This window comes from Bactrocera latifrons, unplaced genomic scaffold (assembly GCF_001853355.1).
Source record: "Bactrocera latifrons isolate USDA-ARS-PBARC rearing strain unplaced genomic scaffold, ASM185335v1 scaffold_643, whole genome shotgun sequence".
NCBI lineage: Eukaryota > Metazoa > Arthropoda > Insecta > Diptera > Tephritidae > Bactrocera > Bactrocera latifrons.
The window spans coordinates 4,804-13,289 of record NW_017537316.1 but is presented as its reverse complement, the minus strand read 5'-3'; the positions used below and the strand labels follow the sequence as shown (position 1 = coordinate 13,289).

General features: G+C 34.9%; 1 protein-coding gene across 1 annotated transcript in view; it reads right to left on the bottom strand.

Moving 5' to 3' along the window:
* Positions 1-8,246, bottom strand: part of LOC108975410 — an 82,378-nt gene extending 74,132 nt beyond the window's left edge. The window contains exon 1 of the mRNA XM_018943881.1: positions 7,838-8,246. The gene's annotated coding sequence lies outside the window, so the exon portion shown is untranslated. The remainder of the gene's footprint in view (positions 1-7,837) is intronic.
* Positions 8,247-8,486: the final 240 nt, after the last annotated feature.

Sequence of the window (8,486 nt, the reverse complement as noted above, 5' to 3'; positions counted from 1 at the left end):
GGTCGAAGATGCGCCACGCTCCGGAAGACCTGTCGTCGGAAATTGCGATAAAATCGCTGAATTGGTCGAAAGAGACCGGCATAGTAGCAGCCGTAGCATCTGTCAAGACCTGGGCATGAGTCATCAAAAAAAATTTTATGAACAATTGAAAATTTAATAAAAATACCGCAAGACTTTTCGATGTTATTATTAGAGCTGGTTGATTTTTTTCTATAAAAAATATGCGAAAGATGTTCTACGGATAATTTTGAACAACTTTGCCTACGCGACTATCGTAAAACTCGCTGGCAAGAAAACATAGTCTCATAGACAAAGTTGTTAAAAATGATATGTAGAATATACCGTATACACGATTTTTCCTTTTTATTGTGTCTCTATAAATCGACCCGCTGTAAGAGGCATGCACCAGTTATGTTGATACTTAACTTTTCGTGGTCGTTGGCCACTGGGAAGTTGAAAATAGAAAAAAAATTTTATTTCAAAGCAATTTATCCATTTTGCAATTTCTGCACGAAAATACTAAGTCTAAAGTCTACGAAATCGGACTACAGCCACGCTTAGCTCCCATACRACATAATTTGAAATTTCATTTGATTCTTTCACTTTCCAGTACARAAGTCAAGAAGCAATTAATATAACAAGATACAACTTTGTACTARTAATTCCTTTAAAGTACTATGCCACCTTATAACCAAAAATTGCTCAAATCCAACCAAAACTGTTCACGCCCCTAAGTACCAAATATATGGACCCCAGCTTCTATAGTTGACTTTTAAAATTTAAAGAGAATCCTTTCCTGTTAATAGTAACATTGTGTATCAAAAATGCTTTTAATCGGGTCAATTATTCCCTGAGCCCACACATACCTAATATAAAGATTTTCCAAGTGACTTTATACTGGATAAATAGACCAATATTTGAGTTATCTCAATGGAAATTATAGGACGTGTTTTACTCATAACAGTGTATCTTTGTGCAGAAAATTGGTACGATTGGCCAAAAACATGACCTAGCCCCCATATAACTATTAACAGGATTTTCGAACATCCGGCTGATTTTCCTCCATATGATTGGTGATTGTTATGTGAGGTCCCTTAATGAATATTTTTTAGTATGTGGCATGATAATAGTTAAAGATAAAATCAGCTCGACACTACCCCAATTCCCATACACTACGTATAATGATTTTCGGGTTTCTAACAAATCTTTTGCCGAATTTGTCGGTCAGTGTATGAGTTACATGAATATAGATATTTCTCTTCGGTATTGTCCCACTTTTACACTCTGACTAACTATGCAGCGACAAAACGCCTCGTGGCCACGATTGTTTTTTGGACTTTTTCGTTGTTTCGTGATATTTTTCAATTTTTTTTTTTGATGTTTTTAGTAGGCAGTAGTAGATTTAATTATATTATCTAATTATAATACAAACTAGCTTTTCTGTGATTAAGCAAAAGCGGCCGATTTTTTTATTTTTAAAGTAATAACGCGACCAACCTTCGTGTTTTAAGAAAAAAAAAAAGGTAAACCACACTTTCAATTTAGTGCAAATGAAATTAAATTCATTTTGTAAAACTCATTACTTTCAAATGATTTTGCCTATGGCTGAATGTTTTTTGTATTTAATTTTTAATATATATGATAAATAATTAAACCATTCATCATTAACTTACTTTTAAACAAAAAAATTATATAACGCAAAAGTACCGCTATAAAGTGTTGTCAAATATGCACAAAACTTGAAAATTTTGAGTGGTAAGCCTTTTGTGGCCACGAGTGTAGGTAGGTAAGAATGCAGCCCTGTTGTCTTTCGGACTCAATTAGCACTAGCAGTCCCATTTCGGTGAGTATGTGTACATATAAAATTGCTTAGATTCCGCTTCTCCGGTTGACGTTTTACTTCTTAAGAGGTGAGGGGTGAGGTAGAATTTTAAAAAAATTAATTTTTCGTTTTTTGCATTTTCGTTAAATATAATGTCTTAAAAATATTCTCTGAAAATTTTACGTTGATCCGATAATTAGTTTTTGAGTTATTCGACAAATAACAAAGAGAGCTCGGGCACTTCAAAGCGCTAGTGTGATAGTTTAAGGTGTAGTCTACTCTAGAATTTTGAAAAATTCGATTTTTTTTCATATATTTAAAGTTTAGACCCTTAAGAACATATCCTCCTAAGGATTTTTAAAAATTAAAATTATTTTAAGAGCTACAGTTATTTTAGTGACGCAGTACCTAACCCGGTAGGTAGGTAGACTCACTTTTTTAAACTCGTTTTTCTCGAAACTACTTTTTTCCTCATTGTACCGGCATAATCTCAATTTCTATGCAACGGATTTACTTGAAATTATGTGTGAACCTTCTTTTTATAATCCTTTATCTTCATATAATCCTTAATCCTTTGTTTTTAACATTTTAAAAAAAATTCAGGAATTTCAAAAAAAGCTAAAAAATGATTTTTATTTTCAGGCAGTCGCCATTTTTCAAAAAAAAGTTTTTTGGTGTTCCCTAAAATAGGGACTATAACAGCATCCTTACTTATTAATACAGGATCAATGTCACCAGGATGCGCCATTTTTTTTTACACCTGTCTCTCCCCCCCCTTATTATTATAATTTTTAATATTTTTTGGTAAATTTTATTTTCTGTATTCTTAAGATATCAGTAAAAACACCATAAAAATGTATAGTAAAAATATTTTTGGTTTTTTTTTTAATAAAATTCAAAAAACTGCCCAAAATTTGATTTCTAGAGTAGAATACCCCCTTAAATGCGTTTTCCTCAAAACTATGTTTTTTGAAGTGGTGACAACTGTAACTCGAAAACCGCTCAGTAGATTTTAATGAAATTTATACAGCTTTTAGAATACATAATAAACTCGGGCCTGATCGAAGGGTTTTTTTCCAAAAATTTTTAAGACCAATTAACTGCTGATTTTTTCCCAAAAATTTAGAAAAAAAAATCCTTCGGTCAGGTCCAGCATTATCTACTTATAAAACTAATTTTTTTGTCCGATTGATTTTAGATGAATCTCCAAGGACTTATGGTTGTCATTGCAAGTACCTTGTTTTTGCAACAGGGTCAGCACAAACAACTATAACTTTGGAAAAGATTTTTTTTTTTGTTTTTTTGAAATTTTCGTGACTTCAAGTCAACACATTTTATAATAATGCCATATTACTACTTTTGTAAAATAACACGATTTAATAGCAAAAAAAAAAAATACTGAAATTTGTAACTTTTTCGTGACTTTGATTCTTGCATGTGGAAAGTGTATAGAATCTTTAGTTGCTACCGAACTTAGCTCTTTCTTACTTGTTTGCTTTTAATTTCTTTAATTAATAGTTGTTGATTTATTTTTTGGTTTTTAATTTTTATAATTAATAAGTTTTATTGCTTAATTTCTCTAACTCTGTCTAAATACCTTTTTCTATACTTAATTTTAAATTAATTAATTAATTTGTTTACTTTTCAGTGCAGACAAATGAAGCGATAAATATCACTCATACGCCCCCGGCTAAGTGMCGTCAATACATGTCAAATCTACCACATCACTACAATATACAAACTAGTAGAGAAAACGAATATTTTACAGTTAAATGCAATTTGCAAATGTGAATAGACGCAGGCCAAGTAAATTGCTTCTATTAAGAAAAGTTAAAGCTAATTTAGTTTAATTCATTTGATACACTTTGCGGTCTGCTGACTTGCCTTTCAWCCACAAGCAATGTAAGTGTGATTCTCTGTGTGCACATGTAGCTTTAAATTGCACAAGATTTATATTGCCATTAGTAAATTTATTTTACGCGCACGTCCTTCGCACGACCCATCGATTGCAGCTGCCTGTCTACATACATGTATGTATGTACACAGTGCTAAGCGCCGAGCACGCACTTCTCTGCCAAAACATTGCATCATGCTGTTATATTCTATGACATTTCCTCTTTTTCTCTACTAAAAAAAGAACAAAACAATAATACAAAGAGCAATTGGCATAGTAGGAAAGTCACTGTCATGGCCAGCGCCATATGAATCGAAATTCATATGATCATTGTGATAGAACCACCAAGAGTAATACTATTTTTTATGTTTAGCATGAGTTGATTTATATGAAATCTAATACTGAATTTATACAAATAATTTGGCTGATAATGCAAAAATTATTTGCTACTTGCAGTTCTCTGGTCAGCAGCGCTGCTTGAGAGACATGGTGCACCGAAGCAAAGAGCTCACGCCACAAATTCATCARCCGTCTACTGTGCTATCGACCCAGTGGCCACGTCAACCAATCAACCACACATCTACGTTCACATGTCACTTTGTATACATTTTCACGGTAACGGCATTGTGTAAACAGAACTCAAGTGATTTGTGTGTGTAGTTGTATGTGTGTTAGTGACGTCTTCATTCAACACCTACCGATCACTCGCTCTTCATGTTGGCTAACCGTAAGATACGTATACGAGGTGTGTTCAAARAGTTTCGCGAATTTYGAATTTTTTGTGGCGTTATGTTAGTACTCATTTCTCTCACTTATGCCGACAAGCTCGGCCATTTTGAATGTTCATCTAATTGTTGACAGCTGCGCTTTGCTTGCATGTGTTTTGGATCGTCTTCGATTTTTACCTATTCAAAAAAATGGATCAAAGAATCTGTATCAAATTTYRWRTGAAAAACGAAATTAAGTGCGCGGATGCATTCCGAATGTTGGCTRTGGCATACGGAGAAGCTACCTTGGACCGAAGCAATGTTTATCGGTGGTACAAAATGTTCTCAGAAGGCCGAGAAGATGTGACAAAAATTGGCTTTTGCACCACGATAACGCCCCTGCTCACACATCGTTGCTTGTGCGCGACTTTTTGGCCAAAAACAACACACTAATGATGCCGCAGCCACCGTATTCCCCAGATCTGRVCCCCTGTGACTTTTTCTTGTTCCCTAAACTGACGAGGCCCATGAAAGAACGACGTTACACTTCTCTTGGCGAGATAAAGACGGCATCGAAGGAGGAGCTGAAGATAAAAAAAAATGATTTTTTGAAGTGCTTCAAAGATTGGAAAAACCGTTGGCACAAGTGTCTAATACGAGTATCTCATGGGGATTACTTTGTAGGGGACAAAATAGATATTCATGAATAAATAAATAATTTTTGAAAAAACACAAAATTCGCGATACTTTTTGAACACACCTCGTATATTTACATCTATTGTATGTGTCACAATATCTTTGTTGTGGTGCTAATGAAAAGTGTAAATAACTTCTTGTCATTGACTACCAACAGTGTAAATTCAAAGTGTAAAAAAGAGGACTAAATAAACAAAAGCAAAATATTATATAGTAACTTGTTTGTATATGTATGCTCTGGGTAYGCAATTATACAATGTACCTTTAATACAACAAGGGAGAATTATTTTCAAAACAAAGGAGCATCTCTAGGCCGTAAATATGTATGGTATAGTTCAGTGACTCGATACGTTCATTATTTGAGGAAATTATTTACATGGAATCAGAAGAGTACTACATATCGGTTTCCAATTTTAACTCGCAATTTTGTGATCAAGTGAAAAGTGGACATAGTTTGTCCTCTAAGTGGCTCTCATATCACCACCAGAGATGAATCAACCAATCTGGGTGAAAGCATTTCTGCAAACACAAGTGTTTTTTGTCCATATCCTCTACAATTATCGAATATTGTAATGGTAAATATATAAAGTGGCTCACAGCTTATTTTTAAAAATAAATGAGTATAACTTTTTAACTAAAAAAGATAGCAAAAATATAAAAAGGCAATAAAAGGAAGTGAGTTGATGCCAAATCAGGACTATGAGGAAGATGATCAATCGATTCGATGTTTTAGGTGCTCAAAAATGAAATAAAATGCAATTGTTTCAGTCGATGTTTTAGAGCACGGTGGTGATGATTATGCGACTTCGGTGGTTGGTTTTCCTGATTTCTTGAAAGACAATTTGCAAACAAATGTATATGTCTCAGAATTTAATGTTCTGCTTTTTTTTTTAATGTGATGATTGCGACTTGTTCAATTGGATTTGGTTCATCTTGAAACACCCATACAATATACTGCTGTTCACTTTCGGGTTCGTCCGAAAATGGACATGTTTTGAAACACCGATTTTTTTTTATCATCTCTCTCGACTAATTGATGCAGACTTTTTTGAGCGATCAAGAAATTTTGTGGGATCCCATGTGAAAATTTTTTCTTCAATCCAATGTTCATGACTGCTTCCACCATATCATCGTTTCATCATAAACATAGTAAACTATTAAATTCGTCGATGCTACTGCGTTAATGCACGTCGAAAGTCGTAGTAATCTAACTCATTTTTTCCCGAGATGAATATTTTAAGTTACTGTAAACAAGACAAATAGCGTTCATATGTAAAAACGTTCAGAGAACGCATAGCATCAAAAATGTAGAATTATATGATAAAGTTGTGAGTTGCCAGATGGCAACACTCAGGTTGMCAAATCCCGAAATATAAAAGCAGCCTACGTATTAGTACAAAAATATAAGTACGTATCCAAAACTAACTGTCAAATACCATATAAACGGTCTACGTCTTTCCGTTACTTAATATTCAATAGCTGTTTTTTTTTTATAATTTTGCATATAATTTTTATAACGATCGATGCTACTTAACTCATAGCAAGATTATACCGCAATTGTATGAAAATTGACTTTACATTTCTTATTTCCCATCAGTCCTGCAATAGTTTACGATGCGGAATCGCACCAGCCGTTTAATTCAGGTATCATGAGAAGAAGATTACTTGTAGTTTACTTGTATGTTTTTCGGTGCCATCTGCACTTTTTGGAGGGCCAGAAAGAGTTTTAATTGCATAGATGACATTGTGACAGAGTACTTGAACATGCGCAAGGTGTGCGCGAAGATGGTCCCAAAAGCTCACTGATGACCACAAACTGAAGCGAGTGGAAATGCCAAGAAAATTCGAACATGTGAGAAAGTGACCCCCAATTTTTGAATAACGTAATCACAGGTGACGAGCCATGGACTCATAAAAATTATCCCAAGATTTTTTTGTGTCCTTGACTGAAAATGCCCACGAAATGCAAGTATTTGTAAATGACAGAGGGGACCTAAGCAGCATGCGTCTCGGCTCGCAAGGCTATTCCGGAGAATGCAGTCCGTGACGCCTTCAACACGTGGAAATCGCTCTAGCAGCGCTGCATCGACRCAGATTGCMTATCTTGAAAGTTTTTATAGAATTGTAACGATTGGTACAATAATTGTTTTTAAATCGACTCAGTCAATTACTTTCCGGACAAACCATGTAAGACCCGAATGAGRGAGGAATGGACCGTGTGTCAGSTCGATGTGAGTTTCCWTTACAAAAAAGTGTCGAGTTTAAAGTATGCAGAGGTTTAAGGTGTGCCTCGAATAACAGCAAAATTGTTAAATCTATCTATTTCACACAAACGATTGGTAGTAAAATGTCTATTTCTGGGCGCTGACCAACTCATTGCTTTGGTCTACGTGTTTCTGAGTACCGTGAGGCAATGCTAACATTAACCAGACGTTTATACTCACTTCGCCACCATATATCGTATATAAAGGTACTCAAACCTCTATTTACATTTATTCGACATAATTTCTACAATTTGTGGTAAGTCTCAATTGAAGTTGAATCAGTTGAGATCGGTGATTCTGCTAACATATTACACCTTGAATATTGTTATGACACACTTGAAACAAACTAAACTTTTATACTTAGTCTAATAATATATTTTTATTAAGTTCTAGATATATGTAGATATGCCAAACTTTTTTTTGTTTCGCTCATTCTGATTTTATCAGACCTTACCTTAAAATCGCTTGCTGCTAACAATTGATGGGTTTTAACTGCTCAACACTGAAATGAGCTAAAAACGCCACTCATTTCCTCTTAATTGCTTTCAATTACCGTTTACAGTTTTTTTATAATTTCGATTTATGCACTTTTGCCACATTACTTCCTTGCTTTTCACGCTTTAATTACACTTTTTCAAGGACTTTGGCGGCGGTATAAACCACTTTCTTGCATTGAACACTCGTTCATATGGCCGAACATTAAACACTTTTCGCAACAAATTGCCACAAAACTGCATTCGAATAAAACGGCGTAGMGAGAGAAACTGGTAGCTCAATCGCACAAAACGACTTTAGCMACGATTAACTGGCGCTTTTTTTCGCACTTTTACAGAGTTAAGTACGCGACCCGACGACCGACTGTTGCCACTCAAATGCTGCGGCGCACTAAAATTACGGCAAGTGCAATCGAAGCGACAAAGCCTCCGCCATTGTCACCAACGCCAACTATCCACGGCTGCTGCGGTGCAATGCATTTGCTAGCTGCCAACGGCGCTGGTGTTTTTTTCATAACGCGGTGCACTTGAAATGCGCAAATCTTCCATAAAACAAATATGCTCGATTAAAATGTGCGGGCGTTTGCGGATATAAATATGAACGAGCGC